We start from the raw sequence: 14,717 nt of genomic DNA on the forward strand, positions 1-14,717 counted from the left end.
AACCCAGGAAAGAGTGATATTTGTAATCGCGACCACAAAAATTATGGAACACTCTATATAATTTTTACAACATAATTTATATTATCACACATTATAAATGATACTTAAAATAATTAGTATTTTAAGTGGAATTTTAAGTGGATTAATAAGTGGAATATATATATATTATTACAAGAACGAATACTCAGAAAAATAAAAATATGTTTTTAATTAAAACTAAGCAAATTTGTGTGTGTGTGTGTGTGTGTGTGTGTGTGTGTGTGTGTGTGTGTGTGTGTGTGTGTGTGTGTGTGTGTGTGTGTGTGTGTGTGTGTGTGTGTTCAGTTTAGTTTAAATATTTCAATAAACCTCATTGATTAAATTCAACCATATTGAGCTGGCTATTCTTTCCTGCAAATTTAAAAGCACAAAGGTTAATAGTAGTTAATATTCCATCCACGAAAAATTTTTGTTAACGTACAGTGTATTAGTATCTTTAGGCGGGCTAAGGGAGACATGAAACCTTTTCAAGCATGGGACTTTTTCAAACAAGGCATTTTTTTCCTTTATATATTAAAATGTTTGATAAATAAATAAATAAAATGTTCAATAAATAAATAAAATGTTTAGCAAATAATATTTTCTAGGATTATTGCTTGAAAAACTGACGCCCATTATCCAAGCGACAGTATTATTTATCTGTATATTTATATTAATGTATATATTAAATTTATTTACGTCTATATTAAAAGTTCGAAAAACTGATAAGTAGCTCATTATTGATCTAAATCTATTTGTCTAATCTAAATAAGTCAGCGTGTGTAGAGAAACTCAAACTATACAGCTCTGTGTCTCTAGTAAATTATATATTTTCCTTAAGCAACTTCTCGACTATTGCCTTAATCGCAATAATTGAAAAAAAAAACAACTTAAAATGCTTAAACTTATCAGCATTATCTTCTCTTTAATAAGGTTCATTAGCATTTACATCTTGTAAGTCCGTATTTTTCAAACTTTTCTTATCGTGACCCACAATACCTGGAAGGAAATGAGGTAGCACAATATCAGGACGACTTGAGGCAAAGGTGAATGAAGATCCAAGCACTTCGCGCCATTAAAAAAAACAGTTTGGGGAAGTGATGAGGCTCCTTAAATCATATTAAGATGATAAGAAATTACACTTTGATATCAGCCAAAATAGCGAGGAGCTAAAAAGTGTAGTATCTGTTCTTATCGGCTTAATATCAGATTCTGGCCATATAAAAGGATTTTTGGCAGTAAAGTGCTTGGAACGTGATTCACCTTTGCTCGAGTTGCCCTGGTATTGCACTACCTATCGGATCTACTCAGTTTTCCTACCATAAAATAGATTCATTTTTATCCAAAGAAATAAACAACTTTTCACTCACTACGCCTATTTCATTCTAGTCTTCTGAAAGAATCCTTCTAAGACCACCAGTATTAATAAACAATCCTTCCCCAATAGACACTGCAGATGCAAAAAAAAAAAGCTTTATTTTATCGCTAAATACAACATATGGAGAGAGAGAGAGAGAGAGAGTCTATGTACTATATGGCTGCAATTAGTATAAATAGTAGACAACTGGAATGAACATGGATGTACATGATGAACCCCCCCCCCTCCAACACACACACACACACTGACACCGTACTGCATACACCAAGCAAAGCAAAGTTTTATTGTAGCGCCAAACACGGTATCAAACTAAATACAATGTTCTAACTTAAACATATTTCAAATATCCACTTGCAGAAAATATATTGTAATCATGTTAAATGCAGTTATTAGGTGCAGAAACCAAGCGAGCAATTTTTGTAAAGGAAATTTTCAAAATTAAATTCAGATTTATATACTTGAAATCAGAACTGTATTCGAGATTTTCAGTATCATTAAGACAGTTCAGAAATAGTCCGCGCGGTTAGCCTAGTGGCTATGCGCTTCACAACCATATGCCTGGCGAAGGAGTGTCCCAGGTTCGATTCCCGTCGATGAGGCGAGGAGCTTAAGGATCTGCCATAGCTAAGTTAGCCGATCTTGGGCGTGGACAGCAGGTTTTTTCCCACCAGTTTATCTGGGTTTTTTCATCCCGCAAGCAGGCAAACTGATTATGTAATCCGTTAACACACACGGATTACAGTCATTAATACTGACCCAGTCATAGGTCTGATTCTTCAGCTTTGCCCGTTCCGGAGTCCGGATAAAATTTGGGGGATTAAGATGGTGCCGTACCTCCCCGTAAAAGGGGACTCATGGCCGTGTATCATCATACGATTAGTAGTAGTAGTTCAGAGATAATAATTTTACTAATCCAAACTAGTATGTCGTATATATCTAAAACTTTGTAAAAATTTCCCTTCGAAGCAGAAGAGAAATAATATACCATCAAGCGAGTTACTGCTTGAATTTCCATTTATGGGTGATATGACAAAGCCCGCATGAACGCTTTCAAGCTACGAAATCTCTGAGATACACTCTGGTATTTTTTATTCTGTTTCATTAAAAAAATGCTGGTCTTGACCAGCTAAACTTATTATTTCATGATCCACTAACGGGTCGCAACCCGCAGTTTGGAAAACACTGTTTTGGACGCAATAAATTGGATAAAGCAAGTTACATCGTTTCGTGACTCCTTAGGGACTGTTGGAAACCGAATTATGAAATCTGCATAACAGGTTTTCATGTATTTGCTGCACATTCCAGAAAATAATATTTACTTCATTTTCTTTAGAACAGTGTGTTTTAAACTTTTTGAGACTGTAGAACTCTACATAAAAGTTTTATTTTTTATTTTCTTTACGGGAACCGATATGAAAATTTTCATAAAAACTTCTTGGACAAGAATTATGACAATGAACCGTTACTGCAAAATGTTTAATGAAGAAAACACACGAAAAAAAAAATAAAGTAACAGAACTTTTCTAGAAATAATTTAATATAATTCGACATTTGATTTTTTTCCAGAAACCATACCTAATACAAATGATAAAAGACTGTATGCTCTCGTGCAACCCCCCTAAAGTTTTCCCATTTAGTTATTACATGACTGGAACCATAAATGAAATTTGAGATTTGTGCAATATCGAAAATTTCAATTTTTATCAGCATCATCAGGTTTCACTTCTGATCATTCTAATTCATCAGTTTTACAGTAGAATTTTTTTTCGACTTATTCTAGGTGTGATAGCATTCCCCAAATCCTAGGTATTTTATCAGTTAATAATAATAATAATAATAATAATAATAATAATAATTATTATTATTATTATTATTATTATTCATTTATTGACCAGCATCACTCCACGATTTCATTATAATAAGGTAGACTGAAAAGTGTACATCCCACAAATTATTATTTTATTTCTCACATCCTGTAGAGATGAAAAGCCGTTATATTGCATAAAATTCGCTTTTTGCTCACAAAATTGAGTTTAACTCAGCAACAACAATTTTGAATGACACTTAGAGTTTGAGTCAGCTTTGTTTCATCACTACCGCACTCATCATCACTTCATTATTTGCTGTGTACAAAGTAGTGCATGCCAATGCAACGCTTTGCAAAGGTGGACCAAGCTCACAAGTAACGCATCCTTCGGCTGTCATTATATATATATATATATTTTTTTTTTTTAACCTTATTAAATAAAAATCTCAGGAGGAGATATAAATGTAGAAAGTATTTTACCTTGGGTGTAATAAATGTTAAAGATACCTCTCTTCCTAAAGACACATCTCCTCCAGGAGATGTGCTTTGCATTATGGGTAAATATTAAGATTAGTGATCTGAGCTTATTCTACTTTTACCATGAGTTACCTTAGTCTTGCACTACTTGCAGGGTCAGCTAGACTTCCATTACGTGCAGGCGCAAACTTGACTTATTTGTCTGTTTGCTTACTTGGGAAATGGAGTAAAACCAGGTTTAAAATAGCTTGGTATCTTTAACATTTATTACACCCAAGGTAAAATACTTTCTACACACACACACACACACATATTAGGGAAGCTGAAATGATCTAATAATATATGTTGTGGGTGTGCAAGGAACGTTTAACATCAGGAAATAGCTTTTTAAGTTTAAATAGTTCCAAAAGTGTTTGAAATATACCTGGGGGGGTTGAGACACCTTTACGATGTGCCATAATGACATGGCTTTATTTTAGTGGTGCAGTGTTTTTCAAAATTTTCCGACGAGGATACACAATATAAAAAAATACATTTTACATTTTAACCCCACCAGACACACAATTCCGAGGGGACTATACCACGAAATCCACTGCAAAGGTGGCAAAATCCCAATGCACTTTGCTGCCTTCCAAAAATCTTGTATATTAGATATGATACCCCATATTAGATATGAATCTTATGAGAACAGATAAGTACACTTTGATCTTAGCCAAAAGGCTGAAAAGGAAAAAGTGTAGCATTTGTTCTTATCAGCTTAATATATAACACGGAACCCATCGGTCCCTGAGATATTAATAGTAAACGGATTTCTGTAAACCAAAACAGTGCGTATAGCTTAATTTATCTTTTCCCCGAGTTGCCCTGATATTGCACTTCCTCTAGGGTTGGCTCTCACCATCGGAGAGAAATAGAAAAATATATGTAGTTTTGTTGTGAAATTAGTTTTATTGTACTAAATACAGACACAGAGTCTATGTACTATATGTAGAGACTTGCATAAACATGTCGACACTACGAAATCTATAAGATACACTCTGTTGTCACGACCTACCAACGGGTCGCGATCCGAAGTTTGAAAAAACACTGCTTTAGTGTATGTCAAGGCAATATTGAATAGATAGTATTTAATGTACATAGTTTGCTATTACAATCCTATTCTCCAATGTCTCGCGTAGAATAAAATTAAAAAAAAAAACACGATAAAATAGAGCTGATCTAGATTTCTGAGTGATTGATTTCGCAGAAAACTTTGGCTTATGGATAAACAGTTCCTTTTTACCATGTTAAAAGCTGTCAGATTTGCCAGTAACCTGCGACTTACATATTAAAGCCCTATATTGATTAATAATATGTCATAGCCCCACGTGCTCTCGAGGGTACAGTGGTCTGGCATACGTCAGTTTACAGGCCAAAGTTAACCCTGCGAGAATGGCCAGTCCTCAGCAGAGTGTACACAGCATCGAACGATTGAACTCCTTCCAACTACTAACCGCGCTCAGACTTGCTTAACTTTTTGCGTGGGCCATTAGTAGCAGAGACTCTACCAATAGACAAATCTTTGCTGGCAATAATAATAATATAATATATAGAAAATAAAGAAATATATATAAAATAAACAAAACTTCTTTAGTACAATATGCTGCTTTATTGTACTAAAGAAGTTTTCTTTGCTTGAATATCATGTGTTTTGTTGATTACTAATATAACCTAACATATATGTCATGTCTGTGAAATGCTTGCAGGTTTATGGGTTGCATATTTAGTTATTAGTCAATGGGAGTAAATTGATGCCGAAGAAAATTTTCAATAAATGAAACCAAGGAATGAAACTATTGTATTTGCATATTCTATTTCATGCATGAAATATAGGACAGCAAACATATCTTCTTACACTTACCTACAGCGCGATCATGAATCCATTTCACTCAAAGCAGTCCCTAAATAAGCCTAAACTTTGAAAACGAGATTTTTTTTTTTCCTTTCTAAAATCCCCTAACAGGAAACTCAATCTATCACGTACTCAACACTCTCAGATTAGAGCCACAATCACGCTAAGCAATTACTAACGTAGAAGTTGAAAGTGCGAGGAGATTATGGTGGTATAATCTTTAGTGATTGTCTTTACCATCATTACGTAACACAAATAAACACAGCAATTCTTATTGAAAATAAACATTGAGTGTCATGAAACTCCGCAATAATGACACAGAGAGAGAAAGAACAGGTCAAATACTTTCAAACAATCCTCATTCCACCACAAAGAAATTAGCTTTACTCAAACGTATCATGCAGGTGTGTAATTACCAATAGAGAAGCGTAAAGAGAAACGAAATCAAAATTACAGGAAGTGGTGCACCTTCCAAATGGGGAAAGAGGTGCAGTCATGGTTCAGCACACTCGGATGCTATCAAGGAGTGGCGACGGGTTCAGAATTATGAAGCAGCATATCTTCTAGACGGAAGGTCTCAAGAAGAAATTGCCGTCATAGCACAGGGCAAACAAAGAGCGTTAACTTTAGTAGTGTCAATAATGCAAGTTTATAAATCATCCTCTTATTCATTCGACAGCACATTTCTGGTGCCTTCGAGTCGATGTTTATCACTTTCAATTGAAGGACTATTTTAGCAGCACACACATGCTTCAATCGTTGCAATTACGTGTGCACAATGCGATGCGGAACCGGAAGGTTTCGATCATTCGGAGTTGGAGTTACCGTTCATGTACATACGTCGAACAATAAATGGGAATGCATTATGCCAGCAAATGCGAGAGAGAGAGAGAGAGAGAGAGAGAGAGAGGCCTTCATTGAACTACATTTCAGAGTCTATGAAAGAATCTCAAAGAGAGCTTTCGTGTAATTTTATAATTAGATCATTATCCTCATGTAATTCATACCGCATACGGAATCATGAAATTCTTGAAACTCTTTCTCTGCATCCAGATTTAAATCGAATATAGCTAATTCTAATTTTCTTCCACACTTTGCTGCCTCTTCGATACTTTCTGATGTATCACTTTTTTATAATAAGTAAAAACAATATTTTAATATTTATACGACCCATTTTTTTGTTATTCAATTTCCCCTTTGTTTCACCTCACATATGTGTGTATGTGCTCTAGCTTGGTGGGAAATGTATTATGTCTGCACAATGGAACACTGTCCATTTTGAATATCGTCAATAATTTAAATAATATGGACTAAGTATTTTGGGTCGATACTCTGTGTGGTTTGTGGTAAAATGTTTGATTTAATATTTAATAATGCTAGACCAGTTAGCAAATATGCCACTATAAGTTCGATACCTGTTGCTGAATAGAATTTTTCTAGGTCTTTTTCAGCCGGTTTCAGAGTTAGTTAATATTTGGGTCAGGCAAGTAGGTTTTTTCTTTGGGAAGCAGATTTTTAATTCTCCATCTTACAAGAAAAATCTACCACAGAACTTATACAATTGCAAACACTAATACGAATTTAGGATTTAGCACCAGAGAAGAGCGGCAGTTTCTATTGCCAAATACAAATTGAGGTTTTAAAAGCAAACAACTTGTAGATAGGTTTAATAAAGAGTACATCATGGACTAATTTGCATTTTAGTTGGTTTGAAAACATACCAAGACACTGGGAATACTCTAATTACATTTATTTAACCTAAAACATTGCACATTTCGCAACTTTTTTCTCATATTTATTTGTTTTCTTATATTATTGGATGAATGTATACAGCAAATAGAAAAAACAAAGCGGTCCGCAACTCACTTAAAAAATAAGGGGCATACCTTTTGAAATAGTTACTAACATTTGAGAACATTGAATAGCTTATACAAGTAATGCTCTCACATTCAATTCATTGATTCAAATGACTCTTATTGGCTTGGTTTACGTAGTTGGCGTGTTTGTTTATGCTGCAAGATAGGATAAGGGTATCAAGAGTCATGCAAAATGAAATCCTAATTTCTGTTCAGATTTCTGTGTGATCGAATAATCTGGCTCAACTCCTTGAAACCATGGGAAAACAGTCCAGTTTTCAGTTAAGGTTGAACCTGTTTCATGATTTCTTGGATTTTACGTAATCACCATATGAACTTTGTTTTTTTAACTTGCCTACATAGGGATGTTGATCACAAAATCAAATTTACCAAATTTGATTTTGTGATGATGATCACTAAGAAATTCAAGAAAGTTTTTAGATCTTCTTGATTATATTTCCAAAACAATAAATATTGTCCATATAACACCATTCTATCAACGGTCTTAGAAAGCTTCTTCTGGTGAAGATGCGCCATTTCTTAGTGTAAAAGCTGTTTTGTGGTAAGGATGAAGAACACATAGCTCACATATAGAGTTGATTAACAATCTTGCCTTCCATTCGAAATAGGAGAAGTAAGTACAAGTAATCCCCGTATAACGCGGTACTTATACAACGCGATTTCGATAAAACGCGGTCTAAAATTGTAGTAACCCTTGTTGAATGCGGTACTTATACAACATATGGTTCCGATAAAAACACGGTCTACAAATTGTAGTAACCCTTTATCTTTTCATATATTTTTCATCGCGCGACTTAAAAATCAAATTTTATCTTCGTTAAATTTGCATCTGCCGGTATCGCGCATGTAGTTATAAGTAGTGAATTTACATTAGGGGAAATACCCTTTAGTATGTAAGTCAACTGTTTATCGTATAAAGTGTTTATTGCTAAAAATTGTCTTCGTTTCTGCCAGGAAAGTGTTCAAGCTGAACACTTTATTTTCTGGTGAGTAACATACATATGTAACGTTTTTTTTACGTAAAAATTAATTTTTATAATAATGGCCACTTAGAGGGTTTTTGCGATATGGTTGAAAACGAAATTGGTGAATTAATTGATTGGGAAACAGATTTAAATGAAGAGGAACTGGTACAATTAATAGATGAGGTCGAACCAAATGGTGGGGAAAGTTCTGCTGCAGATTCTGATTGTGATGAATCCGTTAAAGAATTCAGTTTAAAGAAATTATCAGAAGGATTGAAACTTGGCAAGAAAGTTAGGAAAGTATTTTACGGATAATGATCCCTTAATGGAGAGATCAGGAAAATTCATGAGACAATTGGATATTTATTTAGCTCCATATTATGAACTTAATAAAAAAATTTCTCATAGTGGTAAGCAAGGTCTTATTACTGACTTCTTGATAACTAAACCACCCGAAGTATGCAATGAGAATTATACAAATGATGTCCAAGAGATTTCAAGTGATGACGACGTCCGGCCACTCATAAATAAAGAACATCTACGAAATGTTGTTTTTGAAGACAAAATATCTTCAAAATGAAGACATTGATGAATGAAGCAAAAGCTGATCAGTGGGCATTTCAGGATTGATTTTTTTTTCGCATATGTGAAATTGGTTTCAATTTTTGGGAAGAGACACAATAAATCATTTTAGAGGCAAGAAAGGTCAAATAACTTAGGACAGTAAATGAAATTCTAAGCAACACAATAGACGTAAAGACAGGGGGAGGGGACACAAAGGCCACTCAGCAACAGTTAATCCACTAATGCTATAGAATAGCCGTAACAAGATTAACGGCAGAGGAAGGTAATGGCATGATAAAAGGTAGAATGCCGACGAAGTTTTGATCCATGAAAAAAGCTAGGGAGTGTTGAATATTTCATCCACACCGGCCGGTTGGGAGGTTAAATGACGATTAAAATATGCACTTTATTTTACTTTGCCTAAAATATTTATGCCTTATGTGCAATGAAGTTTACGTGCAATTTGTAATTTTATAATTTTATACTATGTATTTGTTTCATAGTTTATATGTTTTCTCTTACATGAATTACCTGAATGAAATAAAAAAATATTTTTGTTGGATATATATCATTTTTGTTTATATAATTAAAAAAAACGATTTCGGAATATAATCCTACTTTTTGTATGTGATCTGATTCTCGCATAACGCGATTTATATAACGCGGCATTTCTATGGAACCCGCGTTATATGAGGGTTACCTGTATCTGGTGAAAACAGATCTATATCACAGACAGCATCTATTGGTGTAAATCTGTTGTGAAGTATGATATAATTATCGTTATATCATTGTAAATGATGATATAAAACCAATCTAAAACATCAAATTAGTTTTTCAGCTGAGATTTTTTTTTTTTCCGTGAGGAGAACTTTCAATGAAAGAGAACATGCTGATGCGATTCATCACAAGTTTAGGTCAGTACTTAGACATGAAGTAAGTAAGTAAGTAGGAGGACTAGCTTTCCAATATCGGGTAGAAGGGGTGTGCCAGCTTTGAGAATTGTTGACGAACTGCACAAATGTCGATCTGGCTGGCCGAGAAAACCGAGCCTCACTCTCTCTCTCCAACCACATCGAGGGTTAGAATACTACGTCTGTCATGGATGTTTGTGAATGTCTTCAGGTGGGAGTTGAATTTCATTGTCCCGACTGAGCCCACTGCTCTGCTTCTTGGAGATATGAAGTGGCTTAGATGGATGGATCTTCCATCTAAGAGATGATCCATCCATCTAAGAGAATGATATACATGTATATTTAAATTAATGAGACTAGCTGAACATGTTGATGATTCATTTGCTTTCGTATGATTGGACAAAGAGGAGGAGTAATTTTGGCTGTACAGTCTGTCTACACTAAGCAGGTATTTTGTAGTACCGCAGTTTTTTGAGAGCTTCTTTTTCCAGAGCAGATATGCTACTTTTCGAGAGTAGAATTCAAACGGGATATTTGCTATATTGAGCCTAATCCCATTTGCACTGATCAGCAATAATGTTTCATTGAATTTCCACGCTTCTCAACAGTTCTTACAATACCAGAGAAATTTAACCAAACTTTTTTTTAACTCATAGTAGTTGTTTCTCTAAGACTGAGATCATGATTAGGAAGGTTAATAATAATTTTAGTTTTCGGTATAGCTGTCTCGTTCAGATTTTTCTTTATATCCTCTTCATTGCAACTCACGAGCTTTATTTCTGACACTTCAGGGTATAGAACCATGTTAATCCTAACCTGCCTTCCTTATATATGTGGCTAGCTTTTTTTCTTTCTTTTTTTTTTAGCTAGCCTATTCTTTACAGATTTATCTAATTAATTTGATGAAAAAAACATCATATCAATTTAATTCCAACTTCAGCATTAATTTGCATGACTTCCCTCATGCAAATTAATTCTGATATGGTATCTTATGTATGTTCTTGGAGTAAGTCAAAATTCGCATACCTTTAGCTTTTAGAGAACGTATGTGGTCTTCGACCTTTAAAAAGTTTGAAACAACCACGGTATCCAGCACATCTACAGGGTGTCCCAAAATTCACGCAAGATTTAAATTTAGCGCCATTTGTGCGGTAAAGTGTTGCCAACGAGAAAAAAAAAGACAGCGTGACAGCTGACAGTTCAGGGTTATTAAAAATAGAGCGCTACACGAAAGAACAACGCATTTTCATTGTTGAGCAATATTTTAAAAATAATGAAGGTTTGGCAGCTACAGTTCGCAATTTTCGTACAAAATATGGTCGGAATAGTGATTTAACTTCATCAACTGTGAAAAGATTAATTAAAAAATTCAAAGAAACTGGATCAATTAGTGATCTTATACACTCTGGCCGTCCTTCAACAAGTCGTTCAACAGAAAACATCGAAGCAGTTCGTGAGAGTGCTGCTGAGAGTCCAGGAACATCAATTCGGCACCGTGGTCTTGAATTGGGCATTTCGAGAGGCTCTCTACAGCGTATTCTCACGAAAGATTTGCATCTTTATGCTTACAAAGTTCAATTGACTCAAGAACTGAAGCCTACTGACCACACACAGCGAAGAGAGTTCGTTGAATGGATTATGGAACAACAACAAGTGGATGCTTATTTTTCGAACAAAATCATCTTCAGCGATGAGGCTCATTTTCATCTTGATGGCTTCGTTAATCGACAAAATTGTCGCATTTGGGGTTCAGAAAATCCACGAGTGATTGTTGAGAAACAAATGCATCCACAACGTGTCGCTGTTTGGTGCGGATTTGGGGCTGGAGGCATCATCGGCCCATTCTTCTTCGAAAATGCGGCTGGTAAGGCAATAACAGTTAACGGTGCTCGCTATCGCGACATGATAATCCAGTTTTTTGTGCCTAAATTGCAAGATATGGATGTGGACGACATGTGGTTTCAACAAGACGGTGCCACATGCCATACAGCCCGAGAAACAATTCAATTACTGCATGAGTCATTTCCTGGTCGTGTAATTTCCCGTTTTGGTGATCAGAATTGGCCGCCCAGATCACGTGACTTAACGCCGTTGGACTTTTTTCTTTGGGGTTTTTTGAAGTCTAAGGTTTATGCCAACAAGCCCACGACCATCCACGCCTTGAAGGAGGAAATTGAGATGATAAACGAAACTCAGCCACATTTATGCAAAACGGTCATGGAAAATTTCGACAAAAGAGTGCGTATGTGCCAGCAAAGCCGTGGAGGCCATTTACCCGATATGCTATTCCATATCGAGTAAATAAAGTATACAGTATAGGGTTATTCCATAACCCTATACTGTATACTTTATGAATCAATAAGAAATTACAATTTTAAATTAAAAACCTGGTTTTTAATTTAAAACACCCTGTACGTGAGTCAGTTGTTGAGTCAGACCTTTTGCGCTTACATTACATTTTTCCTAGAGGAGAATGTATCTGTTTCTTGATATCTCTATTGAGATTATTCCTAAGTAATTATCATGACATGAGGAATATTCATGTATTTATAAAAGAAAAAGAAAAAGGAAAAGAAAATGCGTTGAAACGACTTATGTGTGCATCCGAAATCTTTCCTGTTAATGACTTTTATTCTGACTTATGCTCAGCGTTTAATGGATAATCGTTTTATTCTTGCAGCTTATATTAGCATCATCCATAAAACACTGCGCATAAACCGAACTAAAAATCATTTTTGGTAACCTCAATAAAGCATTCTCTTAACAATTCCAAGAGAACTTGCGTATTAGCAAAAGTGCATATTTCAGAAATCAAATATATTTCGTGAAATTCATAATTATTACTTGATAATAATTCATATATCCACGTAATACTTCTAAGTACTATGTGGTAATGTACCATACAGAACCGAAAACTTTGGACTTTTTTTTCCTGAAAATGGCATTTTGCTCTCTTTTTTCTTTTAAATAAATATTTCAAGTAACGTAAAGAAAAGCTGAAAACAAACAGCAGTTGCATCTATTTCTCCCTGACAGGCAAATGAGCTTACTAACACAAAGTGGAATCGATTAAATTATCAGTATTGGATACTTAAGTGCTAAATATTCTTTCTCGTTAAAAAAAAAGAATTAAAAAAATTACCACTGATTTAGGACTCTCTCTTCGAAAAGACAGTAGTAGTAGTAATAGTATATTATCACAGTTCTCGAGATAGTGAGCTCTAACCTTCTAGATGGCAGCACTGTCAACTAGAAGTCAAATGAAATGGCAAAGTCTGTTCATAGATTTCGTTATAATAAAATTCTCTACAGCAGAGAAATAAAAAAATAATTGCGAGACAAATAAAAAATTAGCTGTACAGAAGAATGACATTCTTCATCAATATAAAATCCTTGTAGAGTGTTTCCATAACATTACTTACACTTTATGTTACGTTATTGCAAGTCTTGCATACCAGGAAACCTTGCGGCAAAATTTGAAACTACAAAAGAATCAACAATGGTGAAAAATGAAGTGAAATGATGAAGAAAGCGAAGAAAAATCTACTAAAATAATTCAAAAAAAGTGTATAATAAATGTAAATATATTAAGTCTATTAAAAACTTAACTCATGCCTTTACTGCATTTTATTTTTCCTGTATTTTATATTGAAGGATATTATTCGTGATTCTGTTTTCAAGTACAGTTCATTTTAGGCTTTGTTAGCATGTAATGGAAACTACTGACAATTTTCAAAGATCCGAGTGATGAACTGGGGATTATTTTCGGTTGCCTTCTCTCATTTTTTTCTGGTTTTCTTCTCCCCCCCCCCTCTAATGGGTTTGGTTAAAAAAATATTTGTGTAAAATGAAATTTAGAAGAAATAATTGGGATGCATTTGAGGAGAATGATAAAAACATTCTTTCATTCATTATTTTTAAATCTTTGAAGTAAGTAGCAAACAGATAATATATGGTAAAAGGATATTTCGCTTCTATGACATCTCGTAACACCTTTCGTCTACTGTGTTTCTTTGTTATTCTTTTTACACTTATGCCTACATGAAATTTAATCCTCGGGCGATTTGAGTACACGAACAAAGCATAACACATTATTTTGGATGAAACAGTAGACAAACTGACGAACATACATAACAAGGATTCAGACTATCTGCATTGAACACGGAAATTTCCATTCAAACTCCCCTTTACATAAACCTCAAACGTGACTGTAAATTGAAAGTTTACAACTCAGCTAATCCGAGAAGGTAACATAAATCACGCCTCCGAATCTTTCTTACAAACCATAAACTGAAGCAGTTCTGGTGGTATAAGAATCTCCTAGAAAGGACTTATGTAGTTAACCCTTTCGACACTGATCGTTGCTGTGATTGTGAGCATTATCCTCTGGTAATTCCCAACAGAACACCTGAATAGTCTTCGTGACTTCGCCAGGATTCGTAAAGGGGTCATCTCTGGATTGATGTGTAATCCCTTGACCCCACCCAAAGAATATAAAAACGGGTTACGTTTCCTTTCATTCTTGTTGATAAGTAGCGTTGGAATGCTCGTATTTGGTACATGTGACCCGCAAACAGCGAGGTTAGCAACACCTCGTGACTGTTTTACACTAAATGGTTTTCAAGTGTTAACTTGACAGTGGTGGCTCTAACGATTCGGAGAATTAGAACGAAATTTTATTTGTTTTCTGCAGACCATTAATTCGTGACATAATGGCACAGTTACTTAACGCGTTTGGTTTTAAAGAAAAAAAATCAAGAAAGATGACTTTATGAGTTTAAATATATGTCATTACTTTTTTTTTTTGTTTTCTTCTGCGCGAAAATGCG

At 34.7% G+C, this 14,717-nt stretch overlaps 1 non-coding gene and 2 pseudogenes across 1 annotated transcript; 2 read left to right on the top strand and 1 right to left on the bottom strand.

Moving 5' to 3' along the window:
• The first annotated feature begins 1,156 nt into the window (after positions 1 to 1,156).
• LOC150104136 (U2 spliceosomal RNA) lies at positions 1,157 to 1,334 on the top strand (annotated as a pseudogene).
• A 2,911-nt stretch (positions 1,335 to 4,245) lies between these two features.
• LOC150104137 (U2 spliceosomal RNA) lies at positions 4,246 to 4,412 on the bottom strand (annotated as a pseudogene).
• On the top strand, positions 4,381 to 4,581 carry LOC150104138 (U2 spliceosomal RNA). Its single transcript, XR_016548743.1, has one exon. It is a non-coding gene; the product is annotated as a U2 spliceosomal RNA (small nuclear RNA).
• Positions 4,582 to 14,717: the final 10,136 nt, after the last annotated feature.

Source organism: Typopeltis vanoorti, chromosome 8 (assembly GCF_054136105.1).
Source record: "Typopeltis vanoorti isolate ZY-2024b chromosome 8, IOZ_Tvanoo_1.0, whole genome shotgun sequence".
NCBI lineage: Eukaryota > Metazoa > Arthropoda > Arachnida > Uropygi > Thelyphonidae > Typopeltis > Typopeltis vanoorti.